General features: G+C 35.8%; 1 pseudogene; it reads left to right on the top strand.

Annotated features, from left to right (window-relative positions):
* The first annotated feature begins 18,321 nt into the window (after positions 1-18,321).
* On the top strand, positions 18,322-19,006 carry LOC101418435 (protein MEMO1-like; annotated as a pseudogene).
* Positions 19,007-22,140: the final 3,134 nt, after the last annotated feature.

The raw sequence follows: 22,140 nt of genomic DNA on the forward strand, positions 1-22,140 counted from the left end.
TTCCTATTATATTTGATTTTTTAGTTGCTATTGTGAACTAAAACTCTCTGGCTTCCTGTGCCTGTCAATCACCCTCATGGCCTGGATGAAGGTACCTGGACGAAGAGAGGCGGAAAAAGAAAACTACTTCTGTCTAGGTCCCACTTACAGGCTTCCTTGCCCCATGGCTCCCCTCCCCCTTGACCCAGCTGGGCCCCGGCTTGCCTGTTCCATCACCCTCAGCTCTCCTCTTCCCTCCAGCCAACTGGGTCATCCCTTTACAACTGCCTTCTCCCATCAATCCTGTGGTGGAGCAGCTTCCTTAATGACAGGCAAGCCTGCTTAAGTTCCCATAATTTGTGTAGGAGGAGTGCAGCCTTCTTTTCCTTACTCCACCATCTTGGAAGCCCCAGGCTTGTGCCTTCATAATTTTTTTTTAATTAAATACTTTAAAATTTTTGTTTTTAAAAGATACTTAGATTACATAAATGTTACATAAAAAATATAGGGGATTCCCATATCTCCCATTCCATCCCCCTCCCCCCATACTTTCCCACATTAACAACATCCTTCATTACTGTGGTACATTTGTTACAAATGATAAACACATATTGGAGTATTTCCATTCTGTGTGGTGTAGTTTATATTATAGTTTTGAACTCTCTCCTGCACAATTTTATAACTTATGACAATATATACAATAGCCTGTATCTGTCATTGCAATGTCAGGACAATTTTTAATTGACTTTTTTTCTTTCCAGCTAAATTAACTCATTTCTCTTAAATTCTATAACACAGTTTTTTAGTTTGATTTTCCTGCTAAGGAATTTTATTTTCTATAAATAAGTTTATTTATTTTTTCCCATATAGGTAATTTTACAGAAAATGTAAAAATGCATCTTTTGCATTCGCAGCTCTTATAATGCCTGCAAAGTGGACTGTATGAATGAGAATTCATACTTTTCAACTAAATAGATACATTGTGTTGTTAGTAATAATAATGATAAGACTGATGAGTACTTTATCTGAATTTTGATTAATAGGAGAAGACACACCACAATTTTGGGATTACATCATTTGCTGTGCTTTCTCTCCAAGTAAATGAAAATGTTTTCTCTTCTATAGTGCTCAACAGCAATTCATCATCTTAATATGTCTCTTGTTACTTCACACAGTTTTACATTTTCACTTTTTTCTGTACCTGTTCCGCTAACTATAACTATGAAGCTATTCAACCATCTGTTTTTCTTCTCATCAACTCAGGAAGAACACTCCCTGGAGGGTCACACAACTATGTCAATTGGAAGAACAAACAATATGTTTCCTCTGCTGTTAGCTAGGCCTTCAAATCTACACAGCCATCCTACTAGTCCCTCGGTAGCCATCCTTGCCTTACAAATCCCTTCCTAGAAGGAAAACCTCATTGTTCTAGTCAATGATAACATAACTACTCGTGACTGATATTATCACACAAATTTTAAATCTGAGAGAATTGTGATTGAGATATATTCATGTAACTAGCCCAAATTACAGAGCACATAAGTGGGGAAGCAAGAATGTAAATTCAAGCATTTCTAACCACAGGTTCTCTTTCTATTCTATTACATTTCTTTACTGGCCTGTCTACTTCCAAGAATGCTTTTCTCTCAGTCTGGACATGCGGGGCTCACACATATTTTGAATGTTTGTGCCTCCCCATGCCAGACTTGCTCCCTTGCACCCCACTGTCAACTCTCTCCTAACCACACAGGAGTGGGGAATTATTACTTTGATAAATCAGAGCCTCAGGCATCCTTCAGGGCATATTGCATTGTTTCCCAGCACTATCATGGTGAATATAATAGCTCCAATCTGGACCCACAATCTGTCCTGTTAACTCTCTGATCTCTTTTTTGGTGTGTTCTTTTGTCTTCCAGATTCCATTTGATACATAAACCACAAATGGACCACCTTATTAGGCCCTGCTAGTCTCTTCTTTTTTCCCATGTTGTCTTTCTATCATATTGATTACAGCAACATCAATCAATAACCAAATGCTTTCAGGCACCAAGAAGATGACATCGTGGTTAAAGCAATCATAAATAGCATACAAAGAGGTTTCAGAAAGACAAAACCTCTGCTTTCTATTTGGTCATGGAGGAGAAGAAACAAGAAATTTTTAAAAAGTAATTTAACAGCAGATGTACCAAATAAATAAAACAGGTAAAAGGCAAATGTGTCTACGTAATTTCTAAACGTATACTTAGATAGCATAGCAACACAGAATCTTTTAACATCAGATTTAACTTCAGCTATAATTTGTCCATTTCCTGAGCCAAACAGCAAGGATATCTTTGTACTTGTTATCATTTTACAGCAGAGCTTGTGACCCTGTATCTGTATGCATGATTTTCCATTTACAACAATTCTGAATGGACTATTTATTTTTGCTAACTTTTAAAATGACTTACCTCTGAAATTAGTAACTATGTTCTTTAATATGACTGATTATAAACACCCACACACACTCCCAATCATGTGCATATTTATTTTATCAATTTTAATGATTAGGAAACTGAGGCACAGAGCATTTAAATAAATTGCGCAATTCACACCACAGTTGGGAAAACCAGATTGCAAACCCAAGCACTCTAATCTCAAGCCTACTATAAATATTACCTTTTCCCACATTATTTTATAAACATTATTATAAATGTTTATAATTATAAACATTATTTTTATAAACATTATTTTTCACATGATTTAAAATCATTAAATATTTTCAGAATGATTCTTTATGCACTTTTCAATTGAACACCTTTGTAAAAAATTTAATTTGAAACAGTGCTTAAAATATATAAGACTTCAAAAGGATAACAAGTTATCTTCAGAAGTGATTTCCATTGCAATATCATTAGAAATTAAGAAACCAACAAAAAATCCACCAGAATCAGAACATGACACTCTGTTTTAGAGGATTTTTCAGGAAGAGTTAGAAAAATTGCATGTAGAATTAATTCATTCAGCAAACATTAATTGAATGCATACAACCCCTGGCAGGTTAAGGCATTTTGAAGGAAGAAAGCGTAGATATGCTGTGATTGCAAATTAGTTGATATGCCATGAAAGCAGTACTAGTACCTATTACACTGTGCTACTGGGAATGAAGAAACATTGTAGAAAGGAATTATCTTAATGAGTGAGTTTTCAAAAGATGATTGCCCAAGGGATATTGAAAAATAAACCCAGTGTAATGATTATTAAGTATATAACCCATGACCACTAATTTTATTCCTAATACAGAATGCTTCTGGAGAATTTTAATGAAGGTTGAAAGAACATTTGTGTAACAATATACCCTCTTATATATCAACGAGGAAATCTGAAAGAAGTAAATGTGAGTGTTCACAAAAGTACTTAGTACTTTTTCCCCTAGCTTTAAAAATAAATGATAAAATCAAACAATATCAGATAAAATATAAACATTATTTCTTTAAAAAGATATGGCAAAATAACCTGATTAATATGTTTTATTTAAAATGAAATTGAAATAAGTAAGTTACTAAAATATTCAAAATACTTTAAACTAAAAGAATGTCTGAGTTTTGGGTAGAACGTTTTGAAAGCAAATTCAAATAATATAAGCAACGGGTGATATTAATGCATTGATATTTGACTAGTATTAGGGAAATCAGAGAGAATCAAATTAAATATTTTCATTAGGTTATGCCCTTAACTTTAGATGATTGGTGAGCATTGAGCATGACAGCTCTTATCTTGAATATAGCCTAGATATGAATAAAACAGGGCTTATTACCACCGTATGTTTTTTTTCACAAAATAAAGTCTTTTTAAGTATTTTGAAAATTGCTGATTATTTTTGTAAAAATTATTTTTGACTTTTATTCTGCCTAAAATGCATACCAGATGAATCATCATTAAATGTAAGATATAAATTATAAATAGGATCTAATATTAAAGTTTTTTTAAAATTTTAACATGTATTTTCTCATATATTATATAAATTAAATCCATACACATATTATGCTTGTATTCTCACAGTATATATCTTAAACATGAAATAATATAGCTTCACATTTTTCTTTCCATCTTTGTACATTGCCTTGTACTCCTGTTTCCTTTTCTCTAACACTTCAGTACACACTGCCCTAACATTTGACTGCAAATATCTGGTCTCTCTGCCTGAAGCTTTCTCTGGTTTCAGTAGCCTGCTTTGCCATCCAAAGTCATGATGGAAGTGCCAGAAATTAAAGTCTCCCGGGCGCAGGCTTCAACCATTAACTGATGATAGTAGTTGTGTGAATATCCCTGTTTCTGTCCCTTGAGGCAAGGGTAACTATGAGATGTGTATTCTACAATAAGTTCCAGAATGATTTCAACAATTTGACTCAAGCTTTGTTTCTGAAGAAATGCATTCAATTCCTAGGGGTACCATACTAAATGATCACAAACTGGGTTGATGAAAACAATAAAAAAAGTTCTAGAGTCTAGAAGTATGAAATCAAAATGTTGGCAATACCATGCTCCCTTTGATGTCTCTAGGGAAATTTACTTCCTTGTGTCTTCCTTGTTCTGTTGGCTGCTGACAACCCTTGATGTTCCTTGGCATGTTGATGCACCACTACAATTTCAGCTTCTATCTTCACATGACCTTTCTCCCTTGTTGGGGTATGTCAGCGTTCACATTTTCTTCCTCTTAAAAGGACACCAGTCATTGGGTTAATGTCCACCCTCAATTTAACTTATTTAAATCTACAAAGACACTATTTCCAAATAAGGTCACCTTCACAGGTTCTGGGTGAACATGAATTTTGGGGGGACACTGTTCAACACTCTATAGGGAATCCAAACTGAGACAGCCAAGATATTCTCTGCCTAAATTCTGACTTAAAATGCTACTTTTGAAAGGAATTCCAATGGGGTATGGGGTGGCGGAAGGGAAGGGAATTACTCCTGAGTCTGAATCTCCAAGCATATAAGAATGTGACATTAACGAGATGGATTAAATATCTCTAATATTTGAATCTTAATTCTCACTATCTTCTAAGATTGAAGTTCAGTTTTTATCCTAATATTGTCAGTGAAAGAAATCTGTTATGCTTTATTCCAACTACTTTATATTTTAGATCTATATTTAGCAATCATAATTACTTTAAATAAGTGCAGATCATCATGGGCTATCATAGAGCCGGTGTTTAGCACTTTTGGTGGATTAAAGATAAGCTTAATTTTTTTTGACACTTTTTTTCCCTCTAGACATAAAGTTTATGTTACCCCCCTTAAGTCTGAGCAGGAGTACAACTGCTTTGAGCAATAGAACACAGCATAAGTGTCCCTTTGCCATTTTGCAAACCTACTTCTGACTCTTGGATCCAAGCCACCATGCAGTGAAAAAGTGCAAGTAACCTATAGAGAGTTCCACATGGGGGGACACATGCCCCTAACTGGTGGGAAGAGTCAAAGCCATGGAGGTGAGTAAAGTGGAAGGTAGAACCTCCAGTTCCAGTAGTGATGCTTAGCTGAAACTGAATCGAACACAGAGAGGCTGTCTCAGCTGATCTGAATGGATGGTCCATAAAATCGTATAAAATAAAATACCCATTTTAAGCAACTAAGTCTTAAAGTAGGTTTTCATGCAGCAATAGGTAACCTTAATATAAAATTTATGCTTTAAAGGACAATGTTCTATTTTCAAGATTTTTCTAAAAGTAAATAAAGTTTAAAATATTTCTTTGTGGTTATTGGTTAGGAGTTTGGGATTTTTTTCCATGCACAAAACAATCAGTATAATTTACCAATTTGTATTATGAGAAATCTACTAATTTAGGTCAATAAGAAAAATACATTTTATAATGAATACATTTTATTGACTTGATGAATTGATTTAAACTCTCTCCCTTTTCTACTTATTGTCTTCAAAGCAAAGGCAATAATTTAATTTAAATGCATTTTGTATGGAGCAACTTGTCAAGCAAAGCATGGGAACACAAGTTCAGGGCACAACAGAAATTTTCAGCAAATGACCTCTTTATTACTTGAACAGCATAAAGAATCCAGAAGGGCAAATAATTCTTTAATACTTATACAGCACATAGAGTCCAAAAGAGTAGCAGAAGAAATTCCATAGTGGCCAGTCTCCTGGGGTGGCCAAAACTGCTTGGGACGGTGTCTGTAGATGGCAGCTCTGCATGCCCCATTTCGCATCCAGAGAAAAGAGATGTTAGAAGAGAAGGCGGGAGGGTGGTGATGGGGGAGCTGAAGGCTGAAGGGGGGCTGCTTAGTGGGATTTGTGACTTCCTCAGAGAAGGAGGTAGGGGTAAGTGAAGTCTGGGTGATGGCCACTTATGTGTCTGTAACTTCCCTAGCATTTTGTATGATACATCAGTATATATTTCAGTAATATTTAATAGCATGCCATTAAATATGCATGATTTCACCTAGGACAGTGGAACATCTCACATATATTTTGGCAACTTCTTAAGACATATGCACCCTGAAGGCCAAAATGACTTATGATTTGTTACACTCTGTCAATTATATGCATATTTATAGTCAGATTGATAAGATACAGTTAAATAATGGAACTATGAAATAAATATTTCATACAGTTTGATTAAAAATGTGAGGAAATGTAATGCAATGAAGTGTTAACATCACCACAGCATTTTTCTTCTTATATGATTATGCATAAGAAATACTTATACCAATCAACAGACCTGGGCTACAGGATTGGGATATATCATTATTTAAAGGAATTAATAAAATAATAACAACAAACAACATACATTAAGCACCTACTATATAATACAGATTTTCTTTAAAACATATCTAGTCTTTAAATCAAAATTATGGAATAAATATATTAATCCCAGATGAGCAAACTGATCTCAGTATGCTAATTTGCGCTAAGTCACACACGGCAAGTAAATGAAATGTATAACATTTTATCCAAAGTCTCTTCTATATGTCACACCACCTCTTGTCATTATATGTTGTTTGCTCATTAAAAGCACAATCATTCTCATATCATTTTCCCTGAGTGTGTTGTCTGTGGGCTTTCTGCCCCTAAATAAGAACATAATGGAAAAGGCATTTTTTTCTTCCTTATTTTCTGCAGCAGCTAGAAGAGATACCTGTGGCAATTACAGTTTAGAAAGCTTATATTTTAAAACCTTCAGAATTTTTTATGGTAAAGACCAGCCACTTGACTATGATCTCAAAAGACCCCAACTGCCACTTCCTTCTCACCTCTTCATATGCTTCTTTCTCCCTTTACTTCATACATTTTGGGTTCCACTGAGTTTCTCAGACAGTGGCTCATTTACACAGAGGATTCTTCCCCACCCTCTACAAATGTCCAACTCCTTATTATCTCAATTTAAATATTATTCCCACAGGTTTTCCTCATCCCAGGATAAGGCTAAATTCTCCTAAAAAGACTCTCTCCCAACTCTTGTTTTTCCTAACCTGTTTTGCAGCATAGCCTGACTGGTGTGTTCTACTGGATCCCGAACTTCTAGCTCAGTACCAGGCACCATGGAGAGAACAAGTTAATAAGATTGTTCTTAATAAAAATGACCATCAACTTTGGAATTTCACATTGATGATTTTTCCATATTTCAAAATCGAGGCATTTCTAGAACTCACAGACAATTTTTAAGTGATTTTTGGATTAATAAGGTGTAAAAATTAGCATTTAGGAAACATACAGTTTGCAATGGTTGGCATTAAGGAGCACATGTGATTAGAAATTGAGAATTATAGGCAAAGTGGTTATAAGATTTAAATGATATGGAATAGAAAAATTTTAAAATACGTGCTTTGATTTATAAACTAGAAACCTTTTAATGTTTCTTTGAGGAAAAAATCATGATTTAAGTTATGTTAAAAACATTTAGAGTTTTTAAAAAAATTAAGTGATAATACTTCAAATTTGGGTTTTATGGCATGCTGAGATATATTCACTACATATGATTTTATTATAATTTCTCCTTTTTTTCTATACAACTGATGGCCAAAATAGTAATCCTAACTCAATATCTGCACGTTTCTAGGGAAACTTTGAAGGCATGTTTTATATTGCATGCACATATTATTTACTAAGAGCATATCATATACAAAAATTTGTGCTAAATTGTAGGATTAACCTTAAAAAAGTAATATACACAATAGGATGACATGCTTATAACTTATTACTCCATCAAGTTTAATGGAATAGTCAAGAAAGATAATTATTCATTAAAAGATTATGATCCATTAATTAGAAAAATAAGTTACTTCTATTGGATTATAATTTCAAAATAATTTTTACAATATAGTTTAATATTTTACAAATAAAATCTAATATACATTTTAAAACTGGTTTAATTATTTTTACTATCTGGGACTGAGAATCAGGGTCACATCTTTTATGAAATAATGCTGGGGTTTTCTTTAGCCCAACTTTTAACTTAAAGGATATTTCAGTGTGTCACATTATTCCTATCAAAAGTGAGAGTCATCTAATACTTCAGTTTCTAAATAAAGTTAATAAATATAATATGTTTTCAATCAACAGTGTTTATTCAAGAACAATAGATTATTGTCCAAATCAGGCGATTTGTGTTACACATTATTCTAAATCAAATTCTGGTTAATAATTGCCTGTCTCAAGTAGCAAAAACAAGCAAGAAAGGAACAGTCAATGATTTTCTAGCTTAAATAAATCTTAGCTTCTACCAACATGTTGTCTGTATGATTTATAGAAATTTAAGCCATATGTATGTTGCTTTAAAGGTCAACTAAACTAAATCCTTCACTTTATACATGAAGACACTTGGCCCAGGGAAGAAAGTCAAGATGGCCATGCAGAACAGATACTACTTTCTAGATTTGTTTTACTTTATCAACTGAATTATCTTAGCATAAACAGCTAGTAAGTGCAAAATCGAAGTCACAGCTCTGTCTTCTCCAAGTTTAATGCTGGTTTCACTCTATTGGTCATATCAGAAATATGTGATATTATCTTAGTGTGGTCAATAATTTGGGGACCATTATTTAAAAGAAAACAGACAGACAAGGCTAACACCACAAAATCAATTCCTCTACCACAAGGCCTTTGGTAGAAAAATAAAGAGTTGGACACCTCACCTTAGATAATAATCCCTGCCTATTATAAAGTTTGGAGGAAAAACAGAACATCAGTAAATAGAGAGCTCTATGTAACAGCTCTAGCTAGCTTAAATTTTTAAATTTAACAGCACTACGTTAATAAATAAAAGACTTCACTATTGGAATAGATTTTTCATTAATTATACTATACTAGATGTGATATTTCTTAGCTAGACTTTACCGTGTTCATCAACAGAAGAACATACTTATATTTTTACCTTAGTTTCAGTGATGTCAGCAGTCTTTAATGGAACTTAAATCAACCAACACAGAATAAAAATCAAGCATAATTTAAGGATTTATAATTAATTAAAAATCACAAGATACATGAAGGAATTCAACACTTAAATAAAAGACCAAAATAAAGGATCTAAACAGGGACTTCATTGCTCTTTCTTGCTGTGCTACCAACTCCAGGGTGTTCTACCTCATTCATTATGATTTTGGAACTTGGTACATTGACTCAAAGTGCCTCAGCTAGAGAACTGTCTTGCATGTCGTAACCACTCAGATATTAGTTAAATGAATCAATGAATATAGATCTTATGCTCTGGAGATAGGTCTGGGCATGTGAACACATCAATGACAATCCCATTAATCTTATCCTTTGAAGAACATCAAATGTGGAGTGGATGTGTGAAACTAAAGCAGACACATTATGAAACAGGAAACCAGCTATTCTTATTGATGTTTGACTTATGATAGTTGTAAGCTTCATCCTTCCAGCTTATTTCTGTCTTAAACCTGTGCGAGCTTGTTTTGAGACCCCAGTATTCTCTCCTTTGACACAGGTGGGAATTTCAAACCTTCCTACGTGTAGGAACCCTCAGCCCAGTCCTAACCCTAAACACTACCGATTTGCAAGTCAATTTTCTAAGCTTCTCACAAGCCGTTTTTCTATCAGCATTGGAGACCTCCTCTGCTCTTCCCAAAAGCCTCATTATGTGAGTAATAAAACTTTTCATACTCCTTTGGTGTGTGTGCACATTGCACCATAAGTCTTGATATCCAAAACAAATTTTGGGTAGAGGTCTATCCTGTTTTATTGAGTGGTAACAACATAACTTAGACCAGAAGACAGATCAATGAATTACTGGCCCTTTCCTAAGATTGCTTACTCAGTTATGCCTTAAATTCCCCATCAAATCCAAGTATCTTTTCAATTCTATAGTTCCTTTGTTGTTTCTAAGGTTTCTCTATTTTAAGAAGTTCATTTATTAGTATTCAGCAAAGAAAGCATACACATTTGTTAATATACATGGATTTTAAATGTTATTACTGCATGACTTTCTTTCGTATTTACTGTTGTCAGTAAATATTTTCCTATTTTCATGTTTACTATATTCCAATAAGCTATTTTTTAAAATTAAGATAATTCAAAGTTAATGAAAAAGGCATAGCCTCAGAATAGGTTGATGAGTTAAAACTGTTCAAAGGTAGATATCAAAGAACTGAAACCCAGGAGGTCTTAAAGTTCTGGAGTGCAGCATTTTTTTACTGATTTTTAAAAATTTTAAGTGGATGCTTCAATTGTAACGAGACCTTAAGTAAGTTTGTAACATATTGTATTATGTTTTTCTAAAGATAGATCACACAAAACATTACCTTAAAAAATATAAGAGGTTCCCATATACCCCTTGTCCCCACCTCCCACCCCCCAACAACAACCTCTTTCATTAATGTAGCACATTCATTGCATTTGATGAATACATTATGAAGCACTGCAACAAAACATGGATTATAGTTTACATTGCAATTTACACTCTCCCCCAGTCCATTCAGTGGGTTATGGAAGGATATATAACATCCTGCATCTGCCCCTGCAATATCATTCAGGACAAATCCAAGTCCCCAAAATGCACCCGTATCACATCTTTTCTTCCCTCCTCCTGCCCTCAGCAACTCTTGTAGCCATTGTCCCCTCATCAATCATACCGTTTCTTCCATTACTAGAGTCACAATAGTTCTATACTAGAATACCAGTAAGTCCACTCTAATCCGTATTTCATTCCTCCATCCTGAGGCCCCTGGGATAGTAATGTCACTCGACCTCTAAATTGAGAGAGGGCTTAGATTTCACATGGCTGATGGATGTGATTCTCCTGCTTGCAGTTGGAGACTCTCTTGGTTCTCTGATGTGGTGGTTGACCATCTTCACCTTCCTGTTAGCTGACCTGGTTAAGTCCATAAAACCAGAGAGGAGGTGCTGCAACTCTGCTGAAGCTCAGGGCCCAGGTGACACTTACCTTCCCCCCAGCAGGGGACATGACTATCAGGAATGAGCCTCCCTGGAGTTGAGGGATTACTTGAAATCAATAGTTGGTGATGCAACTGGAAAAAGACCTTAAATAAAAGGGGGAAATGGTAAAAAAACAAATGAGTTTATATGGCTAAGAGACTTCAAAATGAGTCGGGAGGTCATCAGAGAGGTTACGCTTATGCATGTCTCAGCAGGATCTCAGAGACAGCCAAAGTAGATACTAACCCAGGTACAGGTGCTCCTGAGGGCTACAGAGACATCTAGGCCCCATGGTCATGACAGATGGCTCTGGAGTTCAGTACTTGCCAGTGGGCCAAACTTTGGAATTTGTACTCTTGAATGTGATATAGTTGGACTCAGATGTGACCTCTCCACACATGTATCTTCTGTCACTTTTACTGAAACTGTGGTTGGCACTGGGGTTGGTGTATGTTCAGGAGACTTGAATCTCTGGACTGTAACATATTTTTAAGAGCACTCATAAACCCACTGAATGAGTGTGTTTTAACAGTGTGCAGCAAATTCAGAGTTATGTCACTAGGGTTAGGTTTCCCAAGTTTCACATAGGTAAGTTTTTAGGTGATTCAATATGCCTAGGATTGAATATTGTTGGAAATTGAATCAATCCCACCACAAAAGGAATGTTCAGGTCTAAACTCTTGTCCTGTGGGTGAGAACCCATTTGTACACAGGACTTCTGAAGATGCTATTCATTAAGATGTCACCAAAATGAATGAGGGTGGGGCTTCATCCAATATGGCTGAAGTTCTTACAAACAAAGGAAATTGGATGCCAAAAAAGAAGCCACTGGAAGCAGCCAAAACCTGGAAGTCAATGGAACCCAGAAGTGAAAGGAGCAGATGCGAGCACGTGCACTGCCCTGTGACAGAAAATGCAAGGAACACCAATGATTGCCAGGCAGCAAGAAAATACCTACTAGGGGAAGCAAGCCATCTAGCTTCTGAAACCAGGAGTCAATAAATTCCTGTTGTTAAGCCAACTCCTTGTATGTTATTTATTTTAGCATCTAGGAAACTAAAACACATAAATAATATCTATTTCATATTACCTTACTAGTTACTAATTTTATTTTTTACAAGGAATGCCATGTTGATGCTCTTCAGAAAATAAAATTAATAAGTGGCTAGATTGAAAAATACTGATGTATTCATAGTTGATCATGTTGAAATGCAAATAATTTTGGTGGTTTAAGGCTATATGAACCAAAGAAAAACATGTTGTTAAACTTAATTTGGTTTTGTAGGTGTGAACCTATTGTAAGTAGAACATTTTGATGAGGCTACCTAATTTCATATGTTGTCATTTTATAACTTTAAACAAAAACCTGGCTTTAACTCTAAGAAATGATTTTTAGTTTTAATATGGTATATGCACATGCATACACTAATATACTGAATATATTTTAATGCCTTTGATCTCATTGCTATATCTAATCAATAAACATCAGCATTTTGTATTTTTTAGGAGTGGACAATTTTCTTTACAGGTATATAGGGTTAGATTTTTATTTGGAATTGTGATGGTTTGAAGCTGTTTGAACCCTTGAAGATTATGTTCTTAAAGCTAATCTATTCCTAGGATATAACCTTAGAATAATAGGACCTTTAGGTTAAGTAACTTCAGTTAAGGCATGGCCCACGGTGGGTCTTAATCCTCTTATTGGATTCCTTTATAAAAAGGAATATTGAGAACAGAAAGAAAGGCAAGGAAGCAAGAAGCTGAAAGAAAGGAAACTTGGAAGAGAAGGGAGAGACCAGCCTATGCTGACATGTGCCTTGCCATGTGACAAAGGAGTACAGGATAACCAGGAACTAGTCTTCAGGAAGAAGGTGTCTTCTTGATGATGCTTTGATTTGGGCATTTTCCTAACTCAGAACTTTAAGCTTGTAAGCTAATAAATCACCATTGTGAAAGCTAACCCATTTGTGATATATTTCTATTGGCAGTTTTAGCAAACTAAAACAGGAATTATCAGAATAATTGCTGATTGTTATATCTATTTTCATTATTCATGTATTATATCATGAATTAAAAATTATTTGTCACCTCAGTTAAAATATAAACTATTGCTGAGCTTTAAGTCCAAGAGAACAGAACATACAAATGCATTCATTATGCACTAAGAATAAGCACATTTCTAAAATGCATAAATTAGCTGCTCAAGATATTCTGCTTGGTGAGAAGGCAAATCAATAGAGTATACAGTCATAAGATGAAATAAAGGTGCCTGTTCTTTGTTCATAACTTCATTTTATCTTTTGACTTTAAAAAATCTATTTATGATTCCCTTGAAAATCTGTTAACCAACTCTACAAAGTATACTTTATCACAGAGCTATGTATGCTAATAATATATATTATAAATAATAAGAAATCTCAATGTGTATTCTCCACAATAAATCTGTCTCATTAATTCCAAACTATCTATACAAAAAATGTCATCAGAAGTGGTATTAGTCATTTATCAGTATGTTTCAAAAGCTAGACTGTGGTTTTCCTTCCCTCTGCAGGGTGAAATTATATGTCAATATGGAGTCTTCACCAGTAACAAAGAGTTGGTGCAGAGTGCCCTTGCTCACCCTCAAAGAAAATGTGGCTCCTGTTACTCATTATAGCAACAAGTTTTACCCAATCTGGCTTATACAGCTCCTTAGGTATTTTTCACATAATCCTCAAAATGATAATGTGAGTTAGAATCTGAAAATATAAAATTGAAGATGGCCACATTCTTTCTTGGAAGTAGTTTAAAATATAAGGTAAAGAAAACACGTTTTTAGAATTGATTGAATCCGTAATGCAATAAGTACTGTAATAAAGTTGTACCATAAGAATGAAGCAGTAATTTAATGGATGTTTGAGGGGAGATGGCAGAATAGGAAGCTTCAGAAATCAGTCCTTCCACCAAAACAATTATTAAATTGACAGGAACAGTTTAAATCCACCATTTTAAAACTGGAGTGTAGGAGAACACTGTGCAGGATCCAGAGGGAAGCTAGAGGAAGAGTCTGACACATTATAATAAAGACCATTGACTTTCACTCTCCTTGCAGTTACCCACCCTGTTCATGGCAAGCAGCAGTGTGGACTGGAGCTGAAGTTCAGGGTCTTGGCTTAGCTTGCTGATGCCTGAGTGGAATATAAATAACTAGTTATCCTAACTCTAGTTTGGTCTCATCCCAGATCTCCACCTTTGATCAGCTGCTTCAGATCGCTGGGGGTGGGCTCAGAGGTAGGCAATTGTTCCAACCCTTTGGTGCAAAGGTGGCAGAGGAATCTGAAAGATAATAACCTTCCTCAAAATTACAGAAAAGAGTTAATGGGCTGTATTAACTTGGAAAGCACTGAATTAAGAAAACACAGCTTCAAAAGCCACAGAAAAATCTCCTGAACCCCTTGCTAAACCCTATTCTGCCCTCCACAATTCAAGGTGGAGTCAGCTTGCATTCCCAGTGTGGACCCCTGGCCCTGTTTCAGAAGGAACAGAGTGGCCCCTGTGTTCATATTGTGGTGCAAATAGATCAGTACTGAACTCTCAGGTAGAAGCCTAAGAAACTGAGCCAGGGAACATGTGTCTGGCTAGCCCACACAGCTTGTCCTGAGGGCAGAAAAACCACTTTCAGACAGCTGGGATGGTATTAGAAACAATTAAGGTGAAGGGCCTGGGACAAAGGACTATCTGCATTAAGTCACTCAAAAGAGCAACCAAGGTGCGGAGGAGGTCTATTTCAAATAGAACAGAAAGGGCATTCACACAAACACCATGCAGGCTCAGATAAAACAGAGAGGAACTCTTATTTCTCATTTACCTTGAGCTGACCTACTTGATAGGAGGGCTAAGCTCTGAACATGATCACACCAAAGAAAAACCAATTTGAAAAGAGAGTGAAAGGTGCTTTTTTTTCTTGGTTTGTTTAAATTAGTGCCTGACATTTAAGATAATCTCTGCCATATCACCAGCTAGATATAAACTTATGAGGCAGTCCAAAGACTTGGTCCAAGAGTTAGCACTTGAAAATAGAAGCAGGGTAGAGAATGGAAAGCTGAAGGTTAATCTGTGCAGAATTGGTTTAAAGGTTGTTTATAATTGAACTGGAAAGATTTGAAAGTAACAAATAAAGAAACAATATTGTATTGCAGAGACACAAAATTAATAAATATCAGGTACTTTGAGGGGTATAGATATGGTGGCTTGAAGCTATATAACTCAGAAAGTATTTTCTTTATCTTAATCCATTCTTGTAGGTGTGAACCCACTTTAAATAGGCCCTTAGGTTAAGTTTATGTCAGTTGAGGTGTGGTCCAACTGAATCAGGATGGGACTTAATTGTATTGCTGGAGTCCTGTATATGCAGAATCAAATTCAGACATGCAGAGAGAAAGCCACAAGAAGAAGCCATAAGACAAGGGACCCCAGAGAATCCAGGAGAGGCCACTAAATTTATTGCCATGTGACAGAAAAGCAAAGACCAAGGATTGCCAGCAGCCAGCCCTGTAACACCACAGTCTTCTGAAAGAAAATATCAATTTGATGACAACTTGGTTTTGGACTTCTCCCAACATCAAAACCTTGAGGCACTAAATTCTCCTTGTTCAAGTCAAGCCATTGCATGGTTTTTGACTTATCAGCCAGGAAACTAAAACAGCTTTTGGTCCTAAGAGTTGGGTGCTGCTATAAAAATACCCAAAAGAGTAGAAATGGTTTTGGGATTAAGTAAATGGGTAGAGGCTGGAAGAATTGTGAGCTACTTAGTAGGAAAATCTCAGATTACTTTGGAGAAACTATTTGTAAAATTAGGGATGTTAAAGGTACTTCCAATGGGGCCTTAGAAAGAAACGGTGATTGTGTTATTGGAAATTGGAGAATGATAATCCTTGTTATAAAGTGGCAGGGGATTTTGAAAAATATATTCTGACATTGGATTGAAATAGAAATTTTTAAGTGATGAAGTTGGGTATTTAGCTGAAATTTCTTAGATAAGTGAGGAAAGTACAGCCTAGCTTCTCCTTGTATTATTTACAGTAAAACATGAAAAAAAAAAAGGGTTTAACTAAGAACTGAGCACACAGACACAAGAAATTGATTGTTTGTAATATCCTGGGCCTATCCAGATAGAGTACAATGAGATTAGGGCCAGAAGCAGCTCTATCATAGACTTCCCTGAGCTTTCCAAAAGTAACTCCCCTGAAAACAGCATTCTATATGAGGGTTTTACTGCCAACCCTTTGCCAGAGAGGGTGTGGTTGAACAAAGATGCAGTCAGCCGTATCAGTGGAAGACAGGATCACAAGTGCAGTTATCCTGAAAGGGTCTGTGGGAAATACCTCTGTCTGCTGGTTTGAACCCCTGCACAGCATGAAGAGCCAAAAAGGTTTTTGTGAAATTTGTAAGTGCATAACCACTGTGAGAGAGGAGAAAGAATGACTTCAAGGGCAGACCAATGGAATCTGAGGTCTACACTAAAGAGATATCCAGAGGCTAAGAGAGAGGGCCAGTCAAAGGGCAGGTTCTCCCCTGTATTTGGAGGTGGCAGGCCTTGCACCTCATTGTTCAGGAAAAGTATTGTTATCCCAATGCCTGTAGACAGTCGGGCCTCTAGCCAGTATCCACAGAGAAACTGCCTACCATACAAAGCTCAGCAAGATTGGGGTCTACAATAAAGCCTGAGGTTTGAGCTTGACTACTGCACAAGTGCTTGGAAGTGTGGGGCTGCTGCTCCATTAGGCCTGGAGGGTAAAATATTGATCTGTAGATGACTATTAGACACAATTTGAAATGAGGCAAGAGATAAAATCAGACATAAAGGGTTGCTCCTGAATTTGGTAGTATGTGCTTATACATACATAAGTAAGGTCATTGATTAAATATAAAAAATCAAAACAGATACTTCTCTATAAATTATTCAATCAAGAAACAAAATGAAATTTTCATTCACATAGGAGCAATAAGATTTTATAACCCACAAATCATCAAACCCACCCCCACACATGTATACCCACAGACATTTTAAAATGCATTTATCAGCATAAAGGAAAAGGATTCCAGAGGAAAGTCTGATATACAAGATTAAGTGAAAAAGAAATAGGATAGCAATGTACACGATGTATTTTTAAATTTTACTGGAAAATTATCACATAAAATCCAAGATATTAAAACATTTAAGCATGAAACTATTGGATAAATGTAACCCAGAATGCTACTGATTAAACATTCTAAAATTCTTCGGCTGTTTTAGAGCAGGATACAAACAATAGACATAGTTAAGGACCCTTATCAAAATTTTAGACCAAACCATTAATAGAAGAGAAATAAAAGAAGGAAAATTGCAAATTGGTAAATGTAAATGAATTGAATAAAAATCAATAATTTTGGGGGAGGGGAAGGGCTATGGGGGGTGGTTTGGCGGAACCAGCCCCAGCCAGGGAGCAGCGGCGACCCCCGGCCGTGGGCCAGGGCTTTCCCCGTTTGGGTGCAGCTGCGGCGGACCCCAACTTCTGCGGTCGCCGGGGTTTGTGGTGATGGTTGCTGCCGTCACCCTCTCTGCCATTTCCTCCTCCTCTGGACTGACTCCTTCTCCCCTTCCTCCTCCTGCTGGGCCCCGCTGATCTCCTGGCTGCCCCTTCCTTCTTCTGGGTGGGGCCCGTGGAGTCTCCTCCCCAAGCCCAGAGGCTCCTGTCTCTCCACCACCTCCTCCTCAGTCATCCTGGTGCACCGTCGGCAGCACAGGCTCCAAGACGTCCAGCCCAGGGCTGTGTGGGAAGCCAGGCACTCCGGTAGCTGGTGCACAGCCTCAGGACCTCAGCTGAATGCACAGCTGGACGGTTGGCTTTCACAAGTACAGTCTACAGAAAGACCTGCTGGAGCCATTGTTGCACCCCGTGCAGGGTACATGTACTGTGGATCCGGCGCTGCTCATGCTTAGAAACAAGTGCATCCATCTGTTACCCAGAGAATTTTCATCCTTGGGCCTTCCCATTATGTGCCCCTCTCTTGATGTGCACTTTCCGGTGTGAATATATGAAGGAAACCTTTGTATGACCTTCGTATTGACCAAAAGGTTTACGGAGAAGTATGAGGACAGGCATGTTGGAACCTACATCTCTGCAGACAGATGAAGGGAACACGGTACTGAAATGTATTTGCCTTACACAGCTAAAGCCATGGAAAGCCATTAGGATGAGTTTACCATTATTTCTGTACTGGTTGGAGCTCTGAGTGAGTCAAAAGAACAGGAATTCTGAAAACCCTAGTAATTTCTTCGTGGTTTCTTCTGATTGCCATTGGGGTCCAACTTTCCCTTATAGTTACTATGATGAATCCCAGAGGGAAATTTATAGAACCATTGAACATCTACATAAAATGGGTATAAGTATTCCAAAACAATTAGACACTATATCTTTTACCAATTACTTGAAGAAATACCATAATACAGTATGTGGAAGTCATCCCATTGGGGTGTTATTAAATGCTATCACAGAGCTCCAGAAGAATGGAATGAACAGGAGCTTTTCTGCTTTGGATTATGCCCAGTCAAGCCAGTGTAGAAATAGCCAAGACAGTTCAGTGAGCTATGCAGCTGGAGCACTCACAGTCCACTGAAGCTCTGAATCCTCAGGGGTGCCACCTGCACATACTCATACTCTGTCTAGGTCCCAGCCTACCACTAGAAAGATACTGTTCCTGGTTTGGGGGGATTCTGAAACCTCAAACTAATAAAATTCTCTTCTCTTCTTTTCTAGTAGGTGTAATCCTTCCTTAATTTCAATTCATTACAAAATGCTCTCTCATTTAGGGCAGTGAAAAGAAGGCCAGCATCAAAAAATGTTCATCAGAAAAGATGACAATGTAAAAACCCAGTTGTGGCAGACAGATTTTTGAAAATAACCTTTAAAGCATTTACAATAGCCTAAATTTGCACTCTTTGCAGACTTCTGCACGTATATTCTGCTTTCAGAATAGTTTTGCAAATTGTTCACAAACAAAGAAGGGTGGAAGCTTTTTAATAAAGAAAGTGCATTTACAAATGATCTGTATTAGATTCTAATAAATCTCCAATTATAGACAACTACTACCCATGTTGTACAACAGACATCTTCTTTTTTAGTTGCTGATAAAGGGCTATACAACTAAAAAAAAATTCAGGAATTTCAAAAGAAATAAAAAAGGATATAAAGGATATATGTGTATATGTATACATGCATGCACACATGTATATTTATGTTAAAATAAATCCATATCAAACTAAAAGTGAATGATCTAAATTCTCCAGATAAAAGAAAAGAAAAAACCCTCAGGCCAGATTTTAAAAAATGAAGCAAAACATTTAACCATCAGTAGACTCTTTAAAAAAGAAACATCTAAAATAAGTCATCATTAGAAAATAAGCAAAATTATATATAAAATATATGCCATAAAAATACTATCTTAAAATAATTATGTAGGTAATGGGTAGTGAATATTAATTGATGCAGAGCTTCTGATTGGGATGATGGCAAAATTTTGATAATGGATGATGGTGATGGTAGCACAACATTGTAAATGTAATTAATACCAATGAATAGTATATTTGAAAATAGTTAAAATGGTTAATTTTAGGCTGTATATATGTTGGCAGAATAAAAAAAAATGAAAAAAAAATAGAGCTGTACAAGAGAAACAGTGAATCCTACTGCAAACTAGGGACAACCGTTAATAGTATTATTATAGTAATGTTGTTTCATCAGTTTTAACAAAAGTACTATACTCATACAAAGGGAAAATTGTGTTTAGTGGCAGACAGGGTACTTGGGTACTCTGTGCTTTCTGCATGAATTTTTGTAAACTTGCAACTTCTCTAATACAAAAAGAGAGAGAGAGAGAGAGAGAGAGAGAGAGAGAGAAATGGACAGCTATAATATGTCCCAGAAAATAGACTTTAAAATAAAACTAATAATTAGATATAAAAAATATTAGTAAATTCTACTACAGACAATACTAATGCTAACAATGATAGCACGTCCTTATCTAGCACTTACATGATGGCAGGAGCTCTTCCAAGTGCTTTGCATATTAACTTAGTCTTGCCATTCAGGAAGGCAGACCTGAAGAATGATCTAAGTTCTAATAATTTAATTGGGGATTTCAAAGCTAGAGCAGTAAATGTAAGGAGTAAAGTGTATAGATAAGGAAAGGAGCATTGAAGTGTAATGCTATGTATTAGTCTGCTGGCCAACTGGGAAATAAAAAGTACAATAAACACCTGCGGCAGTAGGTTGCTAAGTAGGCTCATTTGCTTAGAACACAGAATTTATGAAGGGCTTCAAGGTAAGCAAAACTGGGTGAACACAATTCCAAAAGAGAAGGACGATAGCTTCTGTTGCCCTTGGCATATTGATAAAAGAGTCGATTCATTAAGAATATTTTACAATCTTCAATTTGCATGCATGTAAAAGCAGAACTTCAAAGTTCATGAAGCACAAAGGGAAATAGACAAATCTGCAATAAGAACTAGAGATTACAACTTTCCTCTTTCCATAACTGATAGAACAAGTTTACAGAAAATCCATGATTATTGAAGACTTAAAAATCTCCACAGCTTGACCTAATTGGCATTTATTAATAATTGCACTTAAAAGTTACAAAGTTAGTACTGTTTTTTTTTTTCCAAATGTACCTGGGAATTTCTCTAAATTTCCCACAGGCTAGAAACACAACATAACATTCAACTCATTTAAAAGTCTTGAAATAATACAAAGAATGTTCTACATCACGAAAGAAAAAAATAAGATTTCAATAATAAAAATGAAAATCTGGAAAATCTTCAAATAGTTAACAATTAAATAACACAATTCTAAATAAACACTTCCAAAAGCACACATTATCTGTCTCAAAAGTTGGAATGTGGAAAGTAGAATTTCATATTCACAGTGAAACAATTGCTACATATCCAGACACAGAAAATTCTCCATGTGTGGGAAAGAAACCAACAGAGAAAGGAATTGAAGGAGGTCAAATCTCCTGAGGATGCACAAAGTTTGTACCTGATTGCCATTAAAACAGGTCTCTCATAAATAGATTGACCAAGCTGACCAAAATAATCATAACAACCACTAGGGACAGAGAAGATTCAAACAATCATAATCCAAGTACAGTAACCTACTCTTAGAAATGAGAGAATGCAATCCTTCTCCCACGTAACAAGTAAACTTAGAAACTAAACTGAAATCTAAGAAGAAAGTGAATTTCATATTTCAGGTTTTAAAAAATCTGTACTATAACACAATTAAATTAATTAAAATATTTATGAGTAAAGTTATAACATGCATAGAACTGAATAAGAATAAGATGAAAACAACATTTGTTAGGTGTACAATTGTAGTTAAAGTTTAACAGTAGTAGTTATATATATACATATATAGTTTTATAAGTTTTTATAAAACAGACTATAAGTTTTTAAGGAAATGTTCAAACACCTGTTAAAAAATAAATAAAATATTTTATTCCAGATTTAAAAATTCTTCCAGATATTAGAAAATGGAAGAACCTTCCAAAATTCTCTTTGTGAGACCAGAATAATTTTAATACCAAAAGCATACAAGCTAGAAAAATTAAAGGCTTGTATTCTAATCTTATCAAAACATAACTGCAAAATTAATATGCAAAATAGTAGCTAAACACATTTAGTACTGTATAAAGAGATAATTCATCATGACCAACTGATTTTATCCAGGAATAAAAATGATGTTTACTATTTG

The sequence above is a fragment of the Dasypus novemcinctus genome, chromosome 2 (genome assembly GCF_030445035.2).
Source record: "Dasypus novemcinctus isolate mDasNov1 chromosome 2, mDasNov1.1.hap2, whole genome shotgun sequence".
NCBI lineage: Eukaryota > Metazoa > Chordata > Mammalia > Cingulata > Dasypodidae > Dasypus > Dasypus novemcinctus.